At 40.3% G+C, this 20,955-nt stretch overlaps 68 pseudogenes; all 68 read left to right on the forward strand.

Moving 5' to 3' along the window:
- The first annotated feature begins 66 nt into the window (after positions 1 to 66).
- On the forward strand, positions 67 to 185 carry LOC142734785 (5S ribosomal RNA; annotated as a pseudogene).
- A 67-nt stretch (positions 186 to 252) lies between these two features.
- Positions 253 to 371, forward strand: LOC142734820 (5S ribosomal RNA; annotated as a pseudogene).
- Positions 372 to 438: 67 nt separating this feature from the next.
- LOC142734495 (5S ribosomal RNA) lies at positions 439 to 557 on the forward strand (annotated as a pseudogene).
- Positions 558 to 624: 67 nt separating this feature from the next.
- On the forward strand, positions 625 to 743 carry LOC142734584 (5S ribosomal RNA; annotated as a pseudogene).
- Positions 744 to 810: 67 nt separating this feature from the next.
- LOC142734546 (5S ribosomal RNA) lies at positions 811 to 929 on the forward strand (annotated as a pseudogene).
- A 67-nt stretch (positions 930 to 996) lies between these two features.
- LOC142734797 (5S ribosomal RNA) lies at positions 997 to 1,115 on the forward strand (annotated as a pseudogene).
- A 67-nt stretch (positions 1,116 to 1,182) lies between these two features.
- Positions 1,183 to 1,301, forward strand: LOC142734661 (5S ribosomal RNA; annotated as a pseudogene).
- A 67-nt stretch (positions 1,302 to 1,368) lies between these two features.
- LOC142734531 (5S ribosomal RNA) lies at positions 1,369 to 1,487 on the forward strand (annotated as a pseudogene).
- Positions 1,488 to 1,554: 67 nt separating this feature from the next.
- On the forward strand, positions 1,555 to 1,673 carry LOC142734712 (5S ribosomal RNA; annotated as a pseudogene).
- A 67-nt stretch (positions 1,674 to 1,740) lies between these two features.
- Positions 1,741 to 1,859, forward strand: LOC142734826 (5S ribosomal RNA; annotated as a pseudogene).
- Positions 1,860 to 1,926: 67 nt separating this feature from the next.
- On the forward strand, positions 1,927 to 2,045 carry LOC142734779 (5S ribosomal RNA; annotated as a pseudogene).
- Positions 2,046 to 2,297: 252 nt separating this feature from the next.
- Positions 2,298 to 2,416, forward strand: LOC142734804 (5S ribosomal RNA; annotated as a pseudogene).
- Positions 2,417 to 2,669: 253 nt separating this feature from the next.
- On the forward strand, positions 2,670 to 2,788 carry LOC142734496 (5S ribosomal RNA; annotated as a pseudogene).
- Positions 2,789 to 2,855: 67 nt separating this feature from the next.
- LOC142734603 (5S ribosomal RNA) lies at positions 2,856 to 2,974 on the forward strand (annotated as a pseudogene).
- Positions 2,975 to 3,041: 67 nt separating this feature from the next.
- Positions 3,042 to 3,160, forward strand: LOC142734566 (5S ribosomal RNA; annotated as a pseudogene).
- Positions 3,161 to 3,227: 67 nt separating this feature from the next.
- Positions 3,228 to 3,346, forward strand: LOC142734800 (5S ribosomal RNA; annotated as a pseudogene).
- Positions 3,347 to 3,413: 67 nt separating this feature from the next.
- LOC142734526 (5S ribosomal RNA) lies at positions 3,414 to 3,532 on the forward strand (annotated as a pseudogene).
- Positions 3,533 to 3,785: 253 nt separating this feature from the next.
- LOC142734755 (5S ribosomal RNA) lies at positions 3,786 to 3,904 on the forward strand (annotated as a pseudogene).
- A 67-nt stretch (positions 3,905 to 3,971) lies between these two features.
- Positions 3,972 to 4,090, forward strand: LOC142734555 (5S ribosomal RNA; annotated as a pseudogene).
- A 253-nt stretch (positions 4,091 to 4,343) lies between these two features.
- Positions 4,344 to 4,462, forward strand: LOC142734711 (5S ribosomal RNA; annotated as a pseudogene).
- Positions 4,463 to 4,908: 446 nt separating this feature from the next.
- LOC142734729 (5S ribosomal RNA) lies at positions 4,909 to 5,027 on the forward strand (annotated as a pseudogene).
- A 5,205-nt stretch (positions 5,028 to 10,232) lies between these two features.
- LOC142734828 (5S ribosomal RNA) lies at positions 10,233 to 10,351 on the forward strand (annotated as a pseudogene).
- A 67-nt stretch (positions 10,352 to 10,418) lies between these two features.
- Positions 10,419 to 10,537, forward strand: LOC142734560 (5S ribosomal RNA; annotated as a pseudogene).
- A 67-nt stretch (positions 10,538 to 10,604) lies between these two features.
- Positions 10,605 to 10,723, forward strand: LOC142734614 (5S ribosomal RNA; annotated as a pseudogene).
- A 67-nt stretch (positions 10,724 to 10,790) lies between these two features.
- Positions 10,791 to 10,909, forward strand: LOC142734719 (5S ribosomal RNA; annotated as a pseudogene).
- A 438-nt stretch (positions 10,910 to 11,347) lies between these two features.
- On the forward strand, positions 11,348 to 11,466 carry LOC142734798 (5S ribosomal RNA; annotated as a pseudogene).
- Positions 11,467 to 11,533: 67 nt separating this feature from the next.
- LOC142734670 (5S ribosomal RNA) lies at positions 11,534 to 11,652 on the forward strand (annotated as a pseudogene).
- Positions 11,653 to 11,719: 67 nt separating this feature from the next.
- Positions 11,720 to 11,838, forward strand: LOC142734730 (5S ribosomal RNA; annotated as a pseudogene).
- Positions 11,839 to 11,905: 67 nt separating this feature from the next.
- Positions 11,906 to 12,024, forward strand: LOC142734535 (5S ribosomal RNA; annotated as a pseudogene).
- A 252-nt stretch (positions 12,025 to 12,276) lies between these two features.
- LOC142734657 (5S ribosomal RNA) lies at positions 12,277 to 12,395 on the forward strand (annotated as a pseudogene).
- Positions 12,396 to 12,462: 67 nt separating this feature from the next.
- Positions 12,463 to 12,581, forward strand: LOC142734647 (5S ribosomal RNA; annotated as a pseudogene).
- A 67-nt stretch (positions 12,582 to 12,648) lies between these two features.
- On the forward strand, positions 12,649 to 12,767 carry LOC142734490 (5S ribosomal RNA; annotated as a pseudogene).
- Positions 12,768 to 13,194: 427 nt separating this feature from the next.
- Positions 13,195 to 13,313, forward strand: LOC142734792 (5S ribosomal RNA; annotated as a pseudogene).
- Positions 13,314 to 13,380: 67 nt separating this feature from the next.
- On the forward strand, positions 13,381 to 13,499 carry LOC142734672 (5S ribosomal RNA; annotated as a pseudogene).
- A 67-nt stretch (positions 13,500 to 13,566) lies between these two features.
- On the forward strand, positions 13,567 to 13,685 carry LOC142734485 (5S ribosomal RNA; annotated as a pseudogene).
- A 439-nt stretch (positions 13,686 to 14,124) lies between these two features.
- Positions 14,125 to 14,243, forward strand: LOC142734703 (5S ribosomal RNA; annotated as a pseudogene).
- A 67-nt stretch (positions 14,244 to 14,310) lies between these two features.
- On the forward strand, positions 14,311 to 14,429 carry LOC142734736 (5S ribosomal RNA; annotated as a pseudogene).
- Positions 14,430 to 14,496: 67 nt separating this feature from the next.
- On the forward strand, positions 14,497 to 14,615 carry LOC142734743 (5S ribosomal RNA; annotated as a pseudogene).
- A 67-nt stretch (positions 14,616 to 14,682) lies between these two features.
- Positions 14,683 to 14,801, forward strand: LOC142734744 (5S ribosomal RNA; annotated as a pseudogene).
- A 67-nt stretch (positions 14,802 to 14,868) lies between these two features.
- Positions 14,869 to 14,987, forward strand: LOC142734572 (5S ribosomal RNA; annotated as a pseudogene).
- A 67-nt stretch (positions 14,988 to 15,054) lies between these two features.
- LOC142734721 (5S ribosomal RNA) lies at positions 15,055 to 15,173 on the forward strand (annotated as a pseudogene).
- A 67-nt stretch (positions 15,174 to 15,240) lies between these two features.
- LOC142734589 (5S ribosomal RNA) lies at positions 15,241 to 15,359 on the forward strand (annotated as a pseudogene).
- A 67-nt stretch (positions 15,360 to 15,426) lies between these two features.
- Positions 15,427 to 15,545, forward strand: LOC142734536 (5S ribosomal RNA; annotated as a pseudogene).
- Positions 15,546 to 15,797: 252 nt separating this feature from the next.
- LOC142734795 (5S ribosomal RNA) lies at positions 15,798 to 15,916 on the forward strand (annotated as a pseudogene).
- A 67-nt stretch (positions 15,917 to 15,983) lies between these two features.
- LOC142734648 (5S ribosomal RNA) lies at positions 15,984 to 16,102 on the forward strand (annotated as a pseudogene).
- A 67-nt stretch (positions 16,103 to 16,169) lies between these two features.
- LOC142734573 (5S ribosomal RNA) lies at positions 16,170 to 16,288 on the forward strand (annotated as a pseudogene).
- A 67-nt stretch (positions 16,289 to 16,355) lies between these two features.
- On the forward strand, positions 16,356 to 16,474 carry LOC142734470 (5S ribosomal RNA; annotated as a pseudogene).
- A 427-nt stretch (positions 16,475 to 16,901) lies between these two features.
- LOC142734791 (5S ribosomal RNA) lies at positions 16,902 to 17,020 on the forward strand (annotated as a pseudogene).
- Positions 17,021 to 17,087: 67 nt separating this feature from the next.
- Positions 17,088 to 17,206, forward strand: LOC142734671 (5S ribosomal RNA; annotated as a pseudogene).
- A 67-nt stretch (positions 17,207 to 17,273) lies between these two features.
- On the forward strand, positions 17,274 to 17,392 carry LOC142734547 (5S ribosomal RNA; annotated as a pseudogene).
- Positions 17,393 to 17,645: 253 nt separating this feature from the next.
- On the forward strand, positions 17,646 to 17,764 carry LOC142734704 (5S ribosomal RNA; annotated as a pseudogene).
- Positions 17,765 to 17,831: 67 nt separating this feature from the next.
- On the forward strand, positions 17,832 to 17,950 carry LOC142734782 (5S ribosomal RNA; annotated as a pseudogene).
- Positions 17,951 to 18,017: 67 nt separating this feature from the next.
- LOC142734740 (5S ribosomal RNA) lies at positions 18,018 to 18,136 on the forward strand (annotated as a pseudogene).
- A 67-nt stretch (positions 18,137 to 18,203) lies between these two features.
- On the forward strand, positions 18,204 to 18,322 carry LOC142734513 (5S ribosomal RNA; annotated as a pseudogene).
- A 67-nt stretch (positions 18,323 to 18,389) lies between these two features.
- LOC142734770 (5S ribosomal RNA) lies at positions 18,390 to 18,508 on the forward strand (annotated as a pseudogene).
- Positions 18,509 to 18,575: 67 nt separating this feature from the next.
- Positions 18,576 to 18,694, forward strand: LOC142734590 (5S ribosomal RNA; annotated as a pseudogene).
- Positions 18,695 to 18,761: 67 nt separating this feature from the next.
- On the forward strand, positions 18,762 to 18,880 carry LOC142734801 (5S ribosomal RNA; annotated as a pseudogene).
- A 67-nt stretch (positions 18,881 to 18,947) lies between these two features.
- LOC142734548 (5S ribosomal RNA) lies at positions 18,948 to 19,066 on the forward strand (annotated as a pseudogene).
- A 67-nt stretch (positions 19,067 to 19,133) lies between these two features.
- On the forward strand, positions 19,134 to 19,252 carry LOC142734528 (5S ribosomal RNA; annotated as a pseudogene).
- Positions 19,253 to 19,319: 67 nt separating this feature from the next.
- LOC142734469 (5S ribosomal RNA) lies at positions 19,320 to 19,438 on the forward strand (annotated as a pseudogene).
- A 67-nt stretch (positions 19,439 to 19,505) lies between these two features.
- Positions 19,506 to 19,624, forward strand: LOC142734741 (5S ribosomal RNA; annotated as a pseudogene).
- Positions 19,625 to 19,691: 67 nt separating this feature from the next.
- On the forward strand, positions 19,692 to 19,810 carry LOC142734447 (5S ribosomal RNA; annotated as a pseudogene).
- A 67-nt stretch (positions 19,811 to 19,877) lies between these two features.
- Positions 19,878 to 19,996, forward strand: LOC142734634 (5S ribosomal RNA; annotated as a pseudogene).
- A 67-nt stretch (positions 19,997 to 20,063) lies between these two features.
- LOC142734790 (5S ribosomal RNA) lies at positions 20,064 to 20,182 on the forward strand (annotated as a pseudogene).
- Positions 20,183 to 20,249: 67 nt separating this feature from the next.
- On the forward strand, positions 20,250 to 20,368 carry LOC142734737 (5S ribosomal RNA; annotated as a pseudogene).
- A 67-nt stretch (positions 20,369 to 20,435) lies between these two features.
- On the forward strand, positions 20,436 to 20,554 carry LOC142734742 (5S ribosomal RNA; annotated as a pseudogene).
- A 67-nt stretch (positions 20,555 to 20,621) lies between these two features.
- LOC142734514 (5S ribosomal RNA) lies at positions 20,622 to 20,740 on the forward strand (annotated as a pseudogene).
- A 67-nt stretch (positions 20,741 to 20,807) lies between these two features.
- On the forward strand, positions 20,808 to 20,926 carry LOC142734771 (5S ribosomal RNA; annotated as a pseudogene).
- The last annotated feature ends 29 nt before the right edge of the window (positions 20,927 to 20,955 follow it).

Below are 20,955 nucleotides of genomic sequence, written 5' to 3' on the forward strand. Positions count from 1 at the left end.
TTTATTATGTCGTTTAGATTTTGTTTCACAATAGATTAAATAGGACTATAGATTAAAGCATTTAACGTCAATGGCCATTCCAAGCTGAATGTGCTTGCTCTCGTCAGAACGCAGAAGTTACACAGCTTAAGGCCTCGCTAGTACCAGTGTGTGAGACTGTCTGGGAATCCGTGGTGCGGTTGACTTTTTATTATGTCGTTTAGATTTTGTTTCACAATCGATTAAAAAGGACTATGGATTAAAGCATTTAATGTCAATGGCCATTCTAAGCTGAATGTTCCTGCTCTCGTTAGATCGCAGAAGTTACACAGCTTAACGCCTCACTGGTACCAGTGTGGGAGACTGTCTGGGAATCCGTGGTGCGGTTGACTTTTTATTATGTCGTTTAGATTTTGTTTCACAATCGATTAAAAAGGACTATGGATTAAAGCATTTAATGTCAATGGCCATTCTAAGCTGAATGTCCCTGCTCTCGTCAGATCGCAGAAGTTACACAGCTTAAGGCCTCGCTAGTACCATTGTGGGAGACTGTCTGGGAATCCGTGGTGCGGTTGACTTTTTATTATGTTGTTTAGATTTTGTTTCACAATAGATTAAATAGGACTATGGATTAAGGCTTTTAATGTCAATGGCCATTCTAAGCTGAATGTGCCTGCTCTCGTCAGATCGCAGAAGTTACACAGCTTAAGGCCTCGCTAGTACCAGTGTGGGAGACTGTCTGGGAATCCGTAGTGCGGTTGACTTTTTATTATGTCGTTTAGATTTTGTTTCACAATAGATTAAATAGGACTATGGATTAAAGCATTTAACGTCAATGGCCATTCTAAGCTGAATGTGCCTGCTCTCGTCAGATCGCAGAAGTTACACAGCTTAAGGCCTCGCTAGTACCAGTGTGGGAGACTGTCTGGGAATCCGTGGTGCGGTTGAATTTTTATTATGTCGTTTAGATTTTGTTTCACAATCGATTAAAAAGGACTATGGATTAAAACATTAAATGTTGATGGCCATTCTAAGCTGAATGTCCCTGCTCTCGTCAGATCGCAGAAGTTACACAGCTTAAGGCCTCGCTTGTACCGGTGTGGGAGACTGTCTGGGAATCCGTGGTGCGTTTGACTTTTTATTATGTCGTTTAGATTTTGTTTCACAATCGATTAAAAAGGACTATGGATTAAAGCATTTAATGTCAATGGCCATTCTAAGCTGAATGTGTCTGCTCTCGTCAGATCGTAGAAGTTACACAGCTTAAGGCCTCGCTAGTACCAGTGTGGGAGACTGTCTGGGAATCCGTGGTGCGGTTGACTTTTTATTATGTCGTTTAGATTTTCTTTCACAATCGATTAAAAAGGACTATGGATTAAAGCATTTAATGTCAATGGCCATTCTAAGCTGAATGTACCTGCTCTCGTCAGATCGCAGAAGTTACACAGCTTAAGGCCTCGCTAGTACTAGTGTGGGAAACTGTCTGGGAATCCGTGGTGCGGTTGACTTTTTATTATGTCGTTTAGATTTTGTTTCACAATCGATTAAAAAGGACTATGGATTAAAGCATTTAATGTCAATGGCCATTCTAAGCTGAATGTTCCTGCTCTCGTCAGATCTCAGAAGTTACACAGCTTAAGGCCTCGCTAGTACCAGTGTGGCAGACTGTCTGGGAATCCGTGGTGCGGTTGACTTTTTACTATATCGTTTAGATTTTGTTTCACAATAGATTAAATAGGACTATGGATTAAAGCATTTAACGTCAATGGCCATTCTAAGCTGAATGTGCCTGCTCTCGTCAGATCGCAGAAGTTACACAGCTTAAGGCCTCGCTAGTACCAGTGTGGGAGACTGTCTGGGAATCCGTGGTGCGGTTGACTTTTTGTTATGTCGTTTAGATTTTGTTTCACAATCGATTAAAAAGGACTATGGATTAAAGCATTTAATGTTAATGGCCATTCTAAGCTGAATGTGCCTGCTCTCGTCAGATTGCAGAAGTTACACAGCTTAAGGCCTCGCTAGTTCCAGTGTGGGAGACTGTCTGGGAATCCGTGGTGCGGTTGACTTTTTATTATGTCGTTTAGATTTTGTTTCACAATCGATTAAAAAGGACTATGGATTAAAGCATTTAATGTCAATGGCCATTCTAAGCTGAATGTGCCTTTCTCGTCAGATCGCAGAAGTTACACAGCTTAAGGCCTCGCTAGTACCAGTGTGGGAGACTGTCTGGGAATCCGTGGTGCGGTTGAATTTTTATTATGTCGTTTAGATTTTGTTTCACAATAGATTAAATAGGACTATGGATTAAAGCATTTAACGTCAATGGCCATTCCAAGCTGAATGTGCCTGCTCTCGTCAGAACGCAGAAGTTACACAGCTTAAGGCCTCGCTAGTACCAGTGTGTGAGACTGTCTGGGAATCAGTGGTGCGGTTGACTTTTTATTATGTCGTTTAGATTTTGTTTCACAATCGATTAAAAAGGACTATGGATTAAAGCATTTAATGTCAATGGCCATTCTAAGCTGAATGTGCCTGCTCTTGTTAGATCGCAGAAGTTACACAGCTTAACGCCTCGCTGGTACCAGTGTAGGAGACTGTCTGGGAATCCGTGGTGCAGTTGACTTTTTATTATGTCGTTTAGATTTTGTTTCACAATAGATTAAATAGGACTATGGATTAAAGCATTTAACGTCAATGGCCATTCTAAGCTGAATGTGCCTGCTCTCGTCAGAACGCAGAAGTTACACAGCTTAAGGCCTCGCTAGTACCAGTGTGGGAGACTGTCTGGGAATCCGTGGTGCGGTTGAATTTTTATTATGTCGTTTAGATTTTGTTTCACAATCGATTAAAAAGGACTATGGATTAAAGCATTTAATGTCAATGGTCATTCTAAGCTGAATGTCCCTGCTCTCGTCAGATCGCAGAAGTTACACAGCTTAAGGCCTCGCTAGTACCAGTGTGGGAGACTGTCTGGGAATCCGTGGTGCGGTTGCCTTTTTATTATGTTGTTTAGATTTTGTTTCACAATAGATTAAATAGGACTATGGATTAAGGCTTTTAATGTCAATGGCCATTCTAAGCTGAATGTGCCTGCTCTCGTCAGATCGCAGAAGTTACACAGCTTAAGTCCTCGCTAGTACCAGTGTGGGAGACTGTCTGGGAATCCGTGGTGCGGTTGACTTTTTATTATGTCGTTTAGATTTTGTTTCACAATCGATTAAAAAGGACTATGGATTAAAGCATTTAATGTCAATGGCCATTCTAAGCTGAATGTGCCTGCTCTCGTTAGATCGCAGACGTTACACAGCTTAACGCCTCGCTAGTACCAGTGTGGGAGACTGTCTGGGAATCCGTGGTGCGGTTGACTTTTTATTATGTCGTTTAGATTTTGTTTCACAATAGATTAAATAGGACTATGGATTAAAGCATTTAACGTCAATGGCCATTCTAAGCTGAATGTGCCTGCTCTCGTCAGATCGCAGAAGTTACACAGCTTAAGGCCTCGCTAGTACCAGTGTGGGAGACTGTCTGTGAATCCGTGGTGCGGTTGACTTTTTATTATGTCGTTTAGATTTTGTTTCACAATCGATTAAAAAGGACTATGGATTAAAGCATTTAATGTCAATGGCCATTCTAAGCTGAATTTGCCTGCTCTCGTTAGATCGCAGAAGTTACACAGCTTAACGCCTCGCTAGTACCAGTGTGGGAGACTGTCTGTGAATCCGTGGTGCGGTTGACTTTTTATTATGTCGTTTAGATTTTGTTTCACAATAGATTAAATAGGACTATGGATTAAGGCTTTTAATGTCAATGGCCATTCTAAGCTGAATGTGCCTGCTCTCGTCAGATCGCAGAACTTACAAAGCTTAAGGCCTTGCTAGTACTAGTGTGGGAGACTGTCTGGGAATCCGTGGTGCGGTTGACTTTTTATTATGTCGTTTAGATTTTCTTTCACAATCGATTAAAAAGGACTATGGATTAAAGCATTTAATGTCAATGGCCATTCTAAGCTGAATGTGCCTGCTCTCGTCAGATCGCAGAAATTACACAGCTTAAGGCCTCGCTAGTACCAGTGTGGGAGACTGTCTGGGAATCCGTGGTGCGGTTGACTTTTTATTATGTCGTTTAGATTTTGTTTCACAATCGATTAAAAAGGACTATGGATTAAAGCATTTAATGTCAATGGCCATTCTAAGCTGAATGTGCCTGCTCTCGTCAGATCTCAGAACTTACACAGCTTAAGGCCTCGCTAGTACCAGTGTGTGAGACTGTCTGGGAATCCGTGGTGCGGTTGACTTTTTATTATGTCGTTTAGATTTTGTTTCACAATAGATTAAATAGGACTATGGATTAAAGCATTTAACGTCAATGGCCATTCTAAGCTGAACGTGCCTGCTCTTGTCAGATCGCAGAAGTTACACAGCTTAAGGCCTCGCTAGTACCAGTGTGGGAGACTGTCTGTGAATCCGTGGTGCGGTTGACTTTTTATTATGTCGTTTAGATTTTGTTTCACAATCGATTAAAAAGGACTATGGATTAAAGCATTTAATGTCAATGGCCATTCTAAGCTGAATTTGCCTGCTCTTGTTAGATCGCAGAAGTTACACAGCTTAACGCCTCGCTAGTACCAGTGTGGGAGACTGTCTGTGAATCCGTGGTGCGGTTGACTTTTTATTATGTCGTTTAGATTTTGTTTCACAATAGATTAAATAGGACTATGGATTAAGGCTTAAGGCTTTTAATGTCAATGGCCATTCTAAGCTGAATGTGCCTGCTCTCGTCAGATCGCAGAACTTGCAAAGCTTAAGGCCTTGCTAGTACCAGTGTGGGAGACTGTCTGGGAATCCTTGGTGCGGTTGACTATTTATTATGTCGTTTAGATTTTGTTTCACAATCGATTAAAAAGGACTATGGATTAAAGCGTTTAATGTCAATGGCCATTCTAAGCTGAATGTGCCTGCTCTCGTTAGATCGCAGAAGTTATACAGCTTAACGCCTCGCTAGTACCAGTTTGGGAGACTGTCTGGGAATCCGTGGTGCGGTTGACTATTTGTTATGTCGTTTAGATTTTGTTTCACAATCGATTAAAAAGGACTATGGATTAAAGCGTTTAATAGATTCGTAGAGGAGAACTCCACTTGTATTCTTAAATTAAATGGAATAAGTTATCCCTCCATGCTCAGGTGTACACCACCTATTGAATTCTAGAGATAATAGGAAAGGGGAAAGGAGGAAAAGGAGCGTGGAGGGTTAATGGTCGCCTTCAATTGTATTGATACCGACTGCAATAGGGACAGAAAGATTATATTGTGCAATGTCCCCTTTTAATATTGCCACATTGTAAAGTTGTCGATGTTACAATGTATAATTGCGACTTTTGTCAAAATTAACAAAGTAGAAATTCTATTGGTTACTATCACTACTTTGATAAAAATAGAAGAGGTAGTGCTGCAAGGATGAATGGTGTATTTGAAATTCCTTGTAAACGCACTCCGCAAGAGGTTGTATTCAAATTCTGTGAGCAACTGCGTATTGCCTAATTGCGTTTTTTGTTATATTATTTTATTATTTATAATTTTTAAAACTTTCCAATTCGTTATTAGGTCATGTTATAGTACAATATAGACTGCAGAATATGCCAATAGGCAATACGTTCGTTGGTGCGTTTTATGTACAACGCTGATTATTTTTATCCCCGTTATATGTACTTTAGTCAGCAGTATGACCATTATCCTAATGAACTGCCGGCTCTTAAACCACCACGTGTTGTGTTTAGGCCGCAGTGCACACAGATAGACAGGCTCTGTTTGAATTGTAAGTGTAACTTAATAAATTCAATCGTGTGATCTGCTGGTTAGTTAGGCCAGCAGATATTCAAGATGCACGCTGTCAAAGCCACGGCAACTCCGTAGCCTGTGGCGGTATTGCCACCACGTTCGTTCGTTCCCCTTTGTTTATCTGTGCGGAGCGAACTGACAGCTCAACACCTTGTAGTGCTGTTGCCACTACCTCCGTTCGTTCTGAGTTTGCAGTGAACGAACTAATTGCGGTAAGATTAGATTTTAAATTTCTAGATTTTCTCTCACTAATCTTGCCCTCTATAGTCGATAATCTTTCCCTATTGCCAGGGTCGGTATAGTCCCGACGCGCGTTTCACTGACCGAAGTCAGCTTCTTCCGGGGGCGGGAGCATTTTGTTTCTGAGGCTATTTAAAGCCCAGAGTTTGATTGACATTCAGTATAGCCAATCAGTTACATGGTGATTCGTTAAACTGTTACTGATCTAAAGGGAACTGTAATTTTGTTCCCGTCCGTGATTACAAAACAAAATAAAATCATCTCGTGCAGGATTCTCCCCAGCAGTGTTAAATAGGTTAACAAAAACCTTTAACATTTGTTTATATGTCCAAAACATTAGGACATATTATATCCAATGATATCACTTCGCATGCTCTATGTTATTCAATAAATTTAAAAGTAATATGCTACTGGACTGTCGTTAACTTTAATTATTCTATTCTTGGACCTACAAAAATCTTTATTATTTATTTTTTGTTTTTTATTTTATTATGTATTATTTATTTATATAGTGTTATATTAATTTTATTTAATTTTTTACTTGATTTTTTGAAAGATTTTTTAAGGTTTTATGTAATATTTATATGTTTTTATTGTTTTTGGTAATTGCTGACCCTTATAGGAAAAGTCCTAATTTACATTCTTTTCTAAGTAAAACCCTATGTACATACTTTGTATCGGTTAGATAAATTATCCCAAAAATTAATCTACCTTCAATAGCAAATGAATTTATGCGAGCAATATCACTGTTTCCCTATACTCTTTAAGTAGATATTCCTTGAGATCATGGCATTTGGTTGCACACAATATACCAGGATCTCCTATTATTTATGACCTCATTTCATGGACTTATTGCAAATATATAATTGACCCAAGACTGTTTTAATAACATTAATTCCAGGTTGACCATTCTGGGAGATTGGAATTATTGTGGATGGTGTAATGGGAGTGTCACTTATTTACAGAAAACAGCCAAAGTTGAAGGATTCGTTTAAACCATGTGGATTCACCGAGTTCATGTTGAAGATCCACTTACTCTCTTCTTGTAACAATAAGGAGTCCACATCTCCACCTCTGATTCCCGTAGTGAGGTGGCAAATTGCCCAGCCTGATAATTCTCTAAAATTGAGATTATGGCTGTGTTTAAAGTGTCTGGCCACTGGTGTTGGTTGGAACTGTTTATTTTGTTTTTTTGTCTCCATTTCCACTTTATCATAATTTCTTATGTTTCCAATATGTTCCCTTATTCTAGATTTCAAGTCTCTCTTGGTTTTTCCCACATAGTGTAGATTACACGTGCATCTTAGGACATATATCACCCCCTTGGTGGCACAGGTGATATGTTCCCGAATTTTGTAATAATCTCCTTTTCCATTCTTGAAACCCTGTTTTTTTATCAGGATTTGACAGGCTATACATAGGCCGCATGGATAAAACCCTGGGTATTTTTGTTCTTTCTTTTTTATACAATCCCTTGAAAAATGACTTTTTACAATATGTTGTTTTATAGTGTTACTTTTTCTATAACCTGAAGAGATTGTTGTACCGAGATGTTCTTTAAGGTCTTCGTCCAGTAGTAAAATCTGCCAGTGTTTTGCCATGATATTATACATTTCTTGCCATTTTTCGTGTAAAAAATGGCAAAAAAGAAAGAACAAAAATACCCAGGGTTTTATCCATGCGGCCTATGTATAGCCTGTCAAATCCTGATAAAAAAACAGGGTTTCAAGAATGGAAAAGGAGATTATTACAAAATTCGGGAACATATCACCTGTGCCACCAAGGGGGTGATATATGTCCTAAGATGCACGTGTAATCTACACTATGTGGGAAAAACCAAGAGAGACTTGAAATCTAGAATAAGGGAACATATTGGAAACATAAGAAATTATGATAAAGTGGAAATGGAGACAAAAAAACAAAATAAACAGTTCCAACCAACACCAGTGGCCAGACACTTTAAACACAGCCATAATCTCAATTTTAGAGAATTATCAGGCTGGGCAATTTGCCACCTCACTACGGGAATCAGAGGTGGAGATGTGGACTCCTTATTGTTACAAGAAGAGAGTAAGTGGATCTTCAACATGAACTCGGTGAATCCACATGGTTTAAACGAATCCTTCAACTTTGGCTGTTTTCTGTAAATAAGTGACACTCCCATTACACCATCCACAATAATTCCAATCTCCCAGAATGGTCAACCTGGAATTAATGTTATTAAAACAGTCTTGGGTCAATTATATATTTGCAATAAGTCCATGAAATGAGGTCATAAATAATAGGAGATCCTGGTATATTGTGTGCAACCAAATGCCATGATCTCAAGGAATATCTACTTAAAGAGTATAGGGAAACAGTGATATTGCTCGCATAAATTCATTTGCTATTGAAGGTAGATTAATTTTTGGGATAATTTATCTAACCGATACAAAGTATGTACATAGGGTTTTACTTAGAAAAGAATGTAAATTAGGACTTTTCCTATAAGGGTCAGCAATTACCAAAAACAATAAAAACATATAAATATTACATAAAACCTTAAAAAATCTTTCAAAAAATCAAGTAAAAAATTAAATAAAATTAATATAACACTATATAAATAAATAATACATAATAAAATAAAAAACAAAAAATAAATAATAAAGATTTTTGTAGGTCCAAGAATAGAATAATTAAAGTTAACGACAGTCCAGTAGCATATTACTTTTAAATTTATTGAATAACATAGAGCATGCGAAGTGATATCATTGGATATAATATGTCCTAATGTTTTGGACATATAAACAAATGTTAAAGGTTTTTGTTAACCTATTTAACACTGCTGGGGAGAATCCTGCACGAGATGATTTTATTTTGTTTTGTAATCACGGACGGGAACAAAATTACAGTTCCCTTTAGATCAGTAACAGTTTAACGAATCACCATGTAACTGATTGGCTATACTGAATGTCAATCAAACTCTGGGCTTTAAATAGCCTCAGAAACAAAATGCTCCCGCCCCCGGAAGAAGCTGACTTCGGTCAGTGAAACGCGCGTCGGGACTATACCGACCCTGGCAATAGGGAAAGATTATCGACTATAGAGGGCAAGATTAGTGAGAGAAAATCTAGAAATTTAAAATCTAATCTTACCGCAATTAGTTCGTTCACTGCAAACTCAGAACGAACGGAGGTAGTGGCAACAGCACTACAAGGTGTTGAGCTGTCAGTTCGCTCCGCACAGATAAACAAAGGGGAACGAACGAACGTGGTGGCAATACCGCCACAGGCTACGGAGTTGCCGTGGCTTTGACAGCGTGCATCTTGAATATCTGCTGGCCTAACTAACCAGCAGATCACACGATTGAATTTATTAAGTTACACTTACAATTCAAACAGAGCCTGTCTATCTGTGTGCACTGCGGCCTAAACACAACACGTGGTGGTTTAAGAGCCGGCAGTTCATTAGGATAATGGTCATACTGCTGACTAAAGTACATATAACGGGGATAAAAATAATCAGCGTTGTACATAAAACACACCAACGAACGTATTGCCTATTGGCATATTCTGCAGTCTATATTGTACTATAACATGACCTAATAACGAATTGGAAAGTTTTAAAAATTATAAATAATAAAATAATATAACAAAAAACGCAATTAGGCAATACGCAGTTGCTCACAGAATTTGAATACAACCTCTTGCGGAGTGCGTTTACAAGGAATTTCAAATACACCATTCATCCTTGCAGCACTACCTCTTCTATTTTTATCAAAGTAGTGATAGTAACCAATAGAATTTCTACTTTGTTAATTTTGACAAAAGTCGCAATTATACATTGTAACATCGACAACTTTACAATGTGGCAATATTAAAAGGGGACATTGCACAATATAATCTTTCTGTCCCTATTGCAGTCGGTATCAATACAATTGAAGGCGACCATTAACCCTCCACGCTCCTTTTCCTCCTTTCCCCTTTCCTATTATCTCTTAAAGCGTTTAATGTCAATGGCCATTCTAAGCTGAATGTGCCTGCTCTCGTTAAATCGCAGAAGTTACACAGATTAAGGCCTCGCTAGTACCAGTGTGGGAGACTGTCTGGGAATCCGTGGTGTGGTTGCCTTTTTATTATGTCGTTTAGATTTTCTTTCACAATCGATTAAAAAGGACTATGGATTAAAGCATTTAATGTCAATGGCCATTCTAAGCTGAATGTGCCTGCTCTCGTCAGATCGCAGAAGTTACACAGCTTAAGGCCTCGCTAGTACCAGTGTGGGAGACTGTCTGGGAATCCGTGGTGCGGTTGACTTTTTATTATGTCGTTTAGATTTTGTTTCACAATCGATTAAAAAGGACTATGGATTAAAGCATTTAATGTCAATGGCCATTCTAAGCTGAATGTGCCTGCTCTCGTCAGATCTCAGAAGTTACACAGCTTAAGGCCTCGCTAGTACCAGTGTGGGAGACTGTCTGGGAATCCGTGGTGCGGTTGACTTTTTATTATGTCGTTTAGATTTTGTTTCACAATAGATTAAATAGGACTATGGATTAAAGCATTTAACGTCAATGGCCATTCTAAGCTGAATGTGCCTGCTCTCGTCAGATCGCAGAAGTTACACAGCTTAAGGCCTCGCTAGTACCAGTGTGGGAGACTGTCTGGGAATCTGTGGTGCGGTTGAATTTTTATTATGTCGTTTAGATTTTGTTTCACAATCGATTAAAAAGGACTATGGATTAAAGCATTTAATGTCAATGGCCATGCTAAGCTGAATGTGCCTGCTCTCGTCAGATTGCAGAAGTTACACAGTTTAAGGCCTCGCTAGTACCGGTGTGGGAGACTGTCTGGGAATCCGTGGTGCGGTTGTCTTTTTATTATGTCGTTTAGATTTTGTTTCACAATCGATTAAAAAGGACTATGGATTAAAGCATTTAATGTCAATGGCCAATCTAAGCTGAATGTGCCTTTCTCGTCGGATCGCAGAAGTTACACAGCTTAAGGCCTCGCTAGTACCAGTGAGGGAGACTGTCTGGGAATCCGTGGTGCGGTTGAATTTTTATTATGTCGTTTAGATTTTGTTTCACAATAGATTAAATAGGACTATGGATTAAAGCATTTAACGTCAATGGCCATTCCAAGCTGAATGTGGCTGCTCTCGTCAGAACGCAGAAGTTACACAGCTTAAGGCCTCGCTAGTACCAGTGTGTGAGACTGTCTGGGAATCCGTGGTGCGGTTGACTTTTTATTATGTCGTTTAGATTTTGTTTCACAATCGATTAAAAAGGACTATGGATTAAAGCATTTAATGTCAATGGCCATTCTAAGCTGAATGTGCCTGCTCTCGTTAGATCGCAGAAGTTACACAGCTTAACGCCTCGCTGGTACCAGTGTGGGAGACTGTCTGGGAATCCGTGGTGCGGTTGACTTTTTATTATGTCGTTTAGATTTTGTTTCACAATAGATTAAATAGGACTATGGATTAAAGCATTTAACGTCAATGGCCATTCTAAGCTGAATGTGCCAGCTCTCGTCAGATCGCAAAAGTTACACAGCTTAAGGCCTCGCTAGTACCAGTGTGGGAGACTGTCTGGGAATCCGTGGTGCGGTTGACTTTTTATTATGTCGTTTAGATTTTGTTTCACAATCGATTAAAAAGGACTATGGATTAAAGCATTTAATGACAATGGCCATTCTAAGCTGAATGTGCCTGCTCTCGTCAGATCGCAGAAGTTACACAGCTTAAGGCCTCGCTAGTACCAGTGTGGGAGACTGTCTGGGAATCCGTGGTGTGGTTGAATTTTTATTATGTCGTTTAGATTTTGTTTCACAATCGATTAAAAAGGACTATGGATTAAAGCATTTAATGTCAATGGCCATTCTAAGCTGAATGTGCCTGCTCTCGTCAGATTGCAGAAGTTACACAGCTTAAGGCCTCGCTAGTACCAGTGTGGGAGACTGTCTGGGAATCCGTGGTGCGGTTGACTTTTTATTATGTCGTTTAGATTTTGTTTCACAATCGATTAAAAAGGACTATGGATTAAAGCATTTAATGTCAATGGCCATTCTAAGCTGAATGTGCCTTTCTTGTCAGATCGCAGAGGTTACACAGTTTAAGGCCTCGCTAGTACCAGTGTGGGAGACTGTCTGGGAATCCGTGGTGCGGTTGTATTTTTATTATGTCGTTTAGATTTTGTTTCACAATCGATTAAAAAGGACTATGGATTAAAGCATTTAACATCAATGGCCATTCTAAGCTGAATGTGCCTGCTCTCGTCAGAGCGCAGAAGTTACACAGCTTAAGGCCTCGCTAGTACTAGTGTGGGAGACTGTCTGGGAATCCGTGGTGTGGTTGAATTTTTATTATGTCGTTTAGATTTTGTTTCACAATCGATTAAAAAGGACTATGGATTAAAGCATTTAATGTCAATGGCCATTCTAAGCTGAATGTCCCTGCTCTCGTCAAATCGCAGAAGTTACACAGCTTAAGGCCTCGCTAGTACCAGTGTGGGAGACTGTCTGGGAAGCCGTGGTGCAGTTGACTTTTTATTATGTCGTTTAGATTTTGTTTCACAATCGATTAAAAAGGACTATGGATTAAAGCATTTAAAGTCAATGGCCATTCTAAGCTGAATGTACCTGCTCTCGTCAGATCGCAGAAGTTACACAGCTTAAGGCCTCGCTAGTACCAGTGTGGGAGACTGTCTGGGAATCCGTGGTGCGGTTGAATTTTTATTATGTCGTTTAGATTTTGTTTCACAATCGATTAAAAAGGACTATGGATTAAAGCATTTAATGTCAATGGCCATTCTAAGCTGAATGTACCTGCTCTCGTCAGATCGCAGAAGTTACACAGCTTAAGTCCTCGCTAGTACCAGTGTGGGAATCCGTGGTGCGGTTGAATTTTTATTATGTCGTTTAGATTTTGTTTCACAATCGATTAAAAAGGACTATGGATTAAAGCATTTAAAGTCAATGGCAATTCTTAGATGAATGTCCCTGCTCTCGTCAGATCGCAGAAGTTACACAGCTTAAAGCCTCGCTAGTACCAGTGTGGGAGACTGTCTGGGAATCCGTGGTGCGGTTGACTTTTTATTATGTCGTTTAGATTTTGTTTCACAATAGATTAAATAGGACTATGGATTAAGGCTTTTAACGTCAATGGCCATTCTAAGCTGAATGTGCCTGCTCTCGTCAAAGCGCAGAAGTTACACAGCTTAAGGCCTCGCTAGTACCAGTGTGGGAGACTGTCTGGGAATCCGTGGTGCGGTTTACTTTTTATTATGTCGTTTAGATTTTGTTTCACAATCGATTAAAAAGAACTATGGATTAAAGCATTTAATGTCAATGGCCATTCTAAGCTGAATGTGCCTGCTCTCGTCAGATCGCAGAAGTTACACAGCTTAACGCCTTGCTAGTACCAGTGTAGGAGACTGTCTGGGAATCCGTGGTGCGGTTGACTTTTTATTATGTCGTTTAGATTTTGTTTCACAATCGATTAAAAAGGACTATGGATTAAAGCATTTAATGTCAATGGCCATTCTAAGCTGAATGTGCCTGCTCTCGTCAGATCGCAGAAGTTACACAGCTTAAGGCCTCGCTAGTACCAGTGTGGGAGACTGTCTGGGAATCTGTGGTGCGGTTGACTTTTTATTATGTCGTTTAGATTTTGTTTCACAATAGATTAAATAGGACTATGGATTAAAGCATTTAACGTCAATGGCCATTCTAAGCTGAATGTGCTTACTCTCGTCAGGTCGCAGAAGTTACACAGCTTAAGGCCTCTCTAGTACCAGTGTGGGAGACTGTCTGGGAATCCGTGGTGCGGTTGAATTTTTATTATGTCGTTCAGATTTTGTTTCACAATCGATTAAAAAGGACTATGGATTAAAGCATTTTATGTCAATGGCCGTTCTAAGCTGAATGTCCCGGCTCTCGTCAGATCGCAGAAGTTACACAGCTAAAGGCCTCGCTAGTACCAGTGTGGGAGACTGTCTGGGAATCCGTGGTGCGGTTGTCTTTTTATTATGTCGTTTAGATTTTGTTTCACAATCGATTAAAAAGGACTATGGATTAAAGCATTTAAGGTCAATGGCCATTCTAAGCTGAATGTGCCTGCTCTCGTCGGATCGCAGAAGTTACACAGCTTAAGGCCTCGCTAGTACCAGTGTGGGAGACTGTCTGGGAATCCGTGGTGCGGTTGTATTTTTATTATGTCGTTTAGATTTTGTTTCACAATCGATTAAAAAGGACTATGGATTAAAGCATTTAATGTCAATGGCTATTATAAGCTGAATGTCCCTGCTCTCGTCAGATCGCAGAAGTTACACAGCTTAAGGCCTCGCTAGTACCAGTGTGGGAGACTGTCTGGGAATCCGTGGTGCGGTTGACTTTTTATTATGTCGTTTAGATTTTGTTTCACAATCGATTAAAAAGGACTATGGATTAAAGCATTTAATGTCAATGGCAATTCTAAGCTGAATGTGCCTGCTCTCGTCAGATCGCAGAAGTTACACAGCTTAACGCCTCGCTAGTACCAGTGTGGGAGACTGTCTGGGAATCCGTGGTGCGGTTGACTTTTTATTATGTCGTTTAGATTTTGTTTCACAATCGATTAAAAAGGACTATGGATTAAAGCATTTAATGTCAATGGCAATTCTAAGCTGAATGTGCCTGCTCTCGTCAGATCGCAGAAGTTACACAGCTTAACGCCTCGCTAGTACCAGTGTGGGAGACTGTCTGGGAATCCGTGGTGCGGTTGACTTTTTATTATGTCGTTTAGATTTTGTTTCACAATCGATTAAAAAGGACTATGGATTAAAGCATTTTATGTCAATGGCCATTCTAAGCTGAATGTGCCTGCTCTCGTCAGATCGCAGAAGTTACACAGCTTAAGGCCTCGCTAGTACCAGTGTGGGAGACTGTCTGGGAATCCGTGGTGCGGTTGAGTTTTTATTATGTCGTTTAGATTTTGTTTCACAATAGATTAAAAAGGACTATGGATTAAAGCATTTAATGTCAATGGCCATTCTATGCTGAATGTCCCTGCTCTCGTCAGATCGCAGAAGTTACACAGCTTAAGGCCTCGCTAGTACCAGTGTGGGAGACTGTCTGGGAATCCGTGGTGCGGTTGAATTTGTATTATGTTGTTTAGATTTTTTTTCACAATAGATTAAATAGGACTATGGATTAAGGCTTTTAATGTCAATGGCCATTCTAAGCTGAATGTGCCTGCTCTCGTCAGATCGCAGAAGTTACACAGCTTAAGGCCTCGCTAGTGCCAGTGTGGGAGACTGTCTGGGAATCCGTGGTGCGGTTGACTTTTTATTATGTCGTTTAGATTTTGTTTCACAATCGATTAAAAAGGACTATGGATTAAAGCATTTAATGTCAATGGCCATTCTAAGCTGAATGTGCCTGCTCTCGTCAGATTGCAGAAGTTACACAGCTTAAGGCCTCGCTAGTACCAGTGTGGGAGACTGTCTGGGAATCCGTGGTGCGGTTGACTTTTTATTATGTCGTTTAGATTTTGTTTCACAATCGATTAAAAAGGACTATGGATTAAAGCATTTAATGTCAATGGCCATTCTAAGCTGAATGTGCCTTTCTTGTCAGATCGCAGAGGTTACACAGTTTAAGGCCTCGCTAGTACCAGTGTGGGAGACTGTCTGGGAATCCGTGGTGCGGTTGTATTTTTATTATGTCGTTTAGATTTTGTTTCACAATCGATTAAAAAGGACTATGGATTAAAGCATTTAACATCAATGGCCATTCTAAGCTGAATGTGCCTGCTCTCGTCAGAGTGCAGAAGTTACACAGCTTAAGGCCTCGCTAGTACTAGTGTGGGAGACTGTCTGGGAATCCGTGGTGTGGTTGAATTTTTATTATGTCGTTTAGATTTTGTTTCACAATCGATTAAAAAGGACTATGGATTAAAGCATTGAATGTCAATGGCCATTCTAAGCTGAATGTCCCTGCTCTCGTCAAATCGCAGAAGTTACACAGCTTAAGGCCTCGCTAGTACCAGTGTGGGAGACTGTCTGGGAAGCCGTGGTGCAGTTGACTTTTTATTATGTCGTTTAGATTTTGTTTCACAATCGATTAAAAAGGACTATGGATTAAAGCATTTAAAGTCAATGGCCATTCTAAGCTGAATGTACCTGCTCTCGTCAGATCGCAGAAGTTACACAGCTTAAGGCCTCGCTAGTACCAGTGTGGGAGACTGTCTGGGAATCCGTGGTGTGGTTGAATTTTTATTATGTCGTTTAGATTTTGTTTCACAATCGATTAAAAAGGACTATGGATTAAAGCATTTAATGTCAATGGCCATTCTAAGCTGAATGTACCTGCTCTCGTCAGATCGCAGAAGTTACACAGCTTAAGGCCTCGCTAGTACCAGTGTGGGAGACTGTCTGGGAATCCGTGGTGCGGTTGACTTTTTATTATGTCGTTTAGATTTTGTTTCACAATAGATTAAATAGGACTATGGATTAAAGCATTTAACGTCAATGGCCATTCTAAGCTGAATGTGCCTGCTCTCGTCAGAACGCAGAAGTTACACAGCTTAAGTCCTCGCTAGTACCAGTGTGGGAATCCGTGGTGCGGTTGAATTTTTATTATGTCGTTTAGATTTTGTTTCACAATCGATTAAAAAGGACTATGGATTAAAGCATTTAAAGTCAATGGCAATTCTTAGATGAATGTCCCTGCTCTCGTCAGATCGCAGAAGTTACACAGCTTAAAGCCTCGCTAGTACCAGTGTGGGAGACTGTCTGGGAATCCGTGGTGCGGTTGACTTTTTATTATGTCGTTTAGATTTTGTTTCACAATAGATTAAATAGGACTATGGATTAAGGCTTTTAACGTCAATGGCCATTCTAAGCTGAATGTGCCTGCTCTCGTCAAAGCGCAGAAGTTACACAGCTTAAGGCCTCGCTAGTACCAGTGTGGGAGACTGTCTGGGAATCCGTGGTGCGGTTTACTTTTTATTATGTCGTTTAGATTTTGTTTCACAATCGATTAAAAAGAACTATGGATTAAAGCATTTAATGTCAATGGCCATTCTAAGCTGAATGTGCCTGCTCTCGTCAGATCGCAGAAGTTACACAGCTTAACGCCTTGCTAGTACCAGTGTAGGAGACTGTCTGGGAATCCGTGGTGCGGTTGACTTTTTATTATGTCGTTTAGATTTTGTTTCACAATCGATTAAAAAGGACTATGGATTAAAGCATTTAATGTCAATGGCCATTCTAAGCTGAATGTGCCTGCTCTCGTCAGATCGCAGAAGTTACACAGCTTAAGGCCTCGCTAGTACCAGTGTGGGAGACTGTCTGGGAATCCGTGGTGCGGTTGAATTTTTATTATGTCGTTCAGATTTTGTTTCACAATCGATTAAAAAGGACTATGGATTAAAGCATTTTATGTCAATGGCCGTTCTAAGCTGAATGTCCCGGCTCTCGTCAGATCGCAGAAGTTACACAGCTAAAGGCCTCGCTAGTACCAGTGTGGGAGACTGTCTGGGAATCCGTGGTGCGGTTGTCTTTCTATTATGTCGTTTAGATTTTGTTTCACAATCGATTAAAAAGGACTATGGATTAAAGCATTTAAGGTCAATGGCCATTCTAAGCTGAATGTGCCTGCTCTCGTCGGATCGCAGAAGTTACACAGCTTAAGGCCTCGCTAGTACCAGTGTGGGAGACTGTCTGGGAATCCGTGGTGCGGTTGTATTTTTATTATGTCGTTTAGATTTTGTTTCACAATCGATTAAAAAGGACTATGGATTAAAGCATTTAATGTCAATGGCTATTATAAGCTGAATGTCCCTGCTCTCGTCAGATCGCAGAAGTTACACAGCTTAAGGCCTCGCTAGTACCAGTCTGGGAGACTGTCTGGGAATCCGTGGTGCGGTTGACTTTTTATTATGTCGTTTAGATTTTGTTTCACAATCGATTAAAAAGGACTATGGATTAAAGCATTTAATGTCAATGGCAATTCTAAGCTGAATGTGCCTGCTCTCGTCAGATCGCAGAAGTTACACAGCTTAACGCCTCGCTAGTACCAGTGTGGGAGACTGTCTGGGAATCCGTGGTGCGGTTGACTTTTTATTATGTCGTTTAGATTTTGTTTCACAATCGATTAAAAAGGACTATGGATTAAAGCATTTTATGTCAATGGCCATTCTAAGCTGAATGTGCCTGCTCTCATCAGATCGCAGAAGTTACACAGCTTAAGGCCTCGCTAGTACCAGTGTGGGAGACTGTCTGGGAATCCGTGGTGCGGTTGAGTTTTTATTATGTCGTTTAGATTTTGTTTCACAATAGATTAAAAAGGACTATGGATTAAAGCATTTAATGTCAATGGCCATTCTACGCTGAATGTCCCTGCTCTCGTCAGATCGCAGAAGTTACACAGCTTAAGGCCTCGCTAGTACCAGTGTGGGAGACTGTCTGGGAATCCGTGGTGCGGTTGAATTTGTATTATGTTGTTTAGATTTTGTTTCACAATAGATTAAATAGGACTATGGATTAAGGCTTTTAATGTCAATGGCCATTCTAAGCTGAATGTGCCTGCTCTCGTCAGATCGCAGAAGTTACACAGCTTAAGGCCTCGCTAGTGCCAGTGTGGGAGACTGTCTGGGAATCCGTGGTGCGGTTGACTTTTTATTATGTCGTTTAGATTTTGTTTCACAATCGATTAAAAAGGACTATGGATTAAAGCATTTAATGTCAATGGCCATTCTAAGCTGAATGTGCCTGCTCTCGTTAGATCGCAGAAGTTACACAGCTTAACGCCTCGCTAGTACCAGTGTGGGAAACTGTCTGGGAATCCGGGGTGCGGTTGACTTTTTATTATGTCGTTTAGATTTTGTTTCACAATAGATTAAATAGGACTATGGATTAAAGCATTTAACGTCAATGGCCATTCTAAGCTGAATGTGCCTGCTCTCGTCAGATCGCAGAAGTTACACAGCTTAAGGCCTCGCTAGTACCAGTGTGGGAGACTGTCTGGGAATCCGTGGTGCGGTTGAATTTTTATTATGTCGTTTCGATTTTGTTTCACAATCGATTAAAAAGGACTATGGATTAAAGCATTTAATGTCAATGGCCATTCTAAGCTGAATGTCCTTGCTCTCGTCAGATCGCAGAAGTTACACAGCTTAAGGCCTCGCTAGTACCAGTGTGGGAGACTGTCTGGGAATCCGTGGTGCGGTTGACTTTTTATTATGTCGTTTAGATTTTGTTTCACAATCGATTAAAAAGGACTATGGATTAAAGCATTTAATGTCAATGGCCATTCTAAGCTGAATGTCCCTGCTCTCGTCAGATCGCAGAAGTTACACAGCTTAAGGCCTCGCTAGTACCAGTGTGGGAGACTGTCTGGGAATCCGTGGTGCGGTTGACTTTTTATTATGTCGTTTAGATTTTGTTTCACAATCGATTAAAAAGGACTATGGATTAAAGCATTTAATGTCAATGGCAATTCTAAGCTGAATGTGCCTGCTCTCGTCAGATCGCAGAAGTTACACAGCTTAACGCCTCGCTAGTACCAGTGTGGGAGACTGTCTGGGAATCCGTGGTGCGGTTGACTTTTTATTATGTCGTTTAGATTTTGTTTCACAATCGATTAAAAAGGACTATGGATTAAAGCATTTTATTTCAATGGCCATTCTAAGCTGAATGTGCCTGCTCTCATCAGATCGCAGAAGTTACACAGCTTAAGGCCTCGCTAGTACCAGTGTGGGAGACTGTCTGGGAATCCGTGGTGCGGTTGAGTTTTTATTATGTCGTTTAGATTTTGTTTCACAATAGATTAAAAAGGACTATGGATTAAAGCATTTAATGTCAATGGCCATTCTACGCTGAATGTCCCTGCTCTCGTCAGATCGCAGAAGTTACACAGCTTAAGGCCTCGCTAGTACCAGTGTGGGAGACTGTCTGGGAATCCGTGGTGCGGTTGACTTTTTATTATGTCGTTTAGATTTTGTTTCACAATCGATTAAAAAGGACTATGGATTAAAGCATTTAATGTCAATGGCCATTCTAAGCTGAATGTCCCTGCTCTCGTCGGATCGCAGAAGTTACACAGCTTAAGGCCTCGCTAGTACCACTGTGGGAGACTGTCTGGGAATCCGTGGTGCGGTTGTATTTTTATTATGTCGTTTAGATTTTGTTTCACAATCGATTAAAAAGGACTATGGATTAAAGCATTTAATGTCAATGGCTATTATAAGCTGAATGTCCCTGCTCTCGTCAGATCGCAGAAGTTACACAGCTTAAGGCCTCGCTAGTACCAGTGTGGGAGACTGTCTGGGAATCCGTGGTGCGGTTGACTTTTTATTATGTCGTTTAGATTTTGTTTCACAATCGATTAAAAAGGACTATGGATTAAAGCATTTAATGTCAATGGCAATTCTAAGCTGAATGTGCCTGCTCTCGTCAGATCGCAGAAGTTACACAGCTTAACGCCTCGCTAGTACCAGTGTGGGAGACTGTCTGGGAATCCGTGGTGCGGTTGACTTTTTATTATGTCGTTTAGATTTTGTTTCACAATCGATTAAAAAGGACTATGGATTAAAGCATTTTATGTCAATGGCCATTCTAAGCTGAATGTGCCTGCTCTCATCAGATCGCAGAAGTTACACAGCTTAAGGCCTCGCTAGTACCAGTGTGGGAGACTGTCTGGGAATCCGTGGTGCGGTTGAGTTTTTATTATGTCGTTTAGATTTTGTTTCACAATAGATTAAAAAGGACTATGGATTAAAGCATTTAATGTCAATGGCCATTCTACGCTGAATGTCCCTGCTCTCGTCAGATCGCAGAAGTTACACAGCTTAAGGCCTCGCTAGTACCAGTGTGGGAGACTGTCTGGGAATCCGTGGTGCGGTTGAATTTGTATTATGTTGTTTAGATTTTGTTTCA

This window comes from Rhinoderma darwinii, unplaced genomic scaffold (genome assembly GCF_050947455.1).
Source record: "Rhinoderma darwinii isolate aRhiDar2 unplaced genomic scaffold, aRhiDar2.hap1 Scaffold_980, whole genome shotgun sequence".
NCBI lineage: Eukaryota > Metazoa > Chordata > Amphibia > Anura > Rhinodermatidae > Rhinoderma > Rhinoderma darwinii.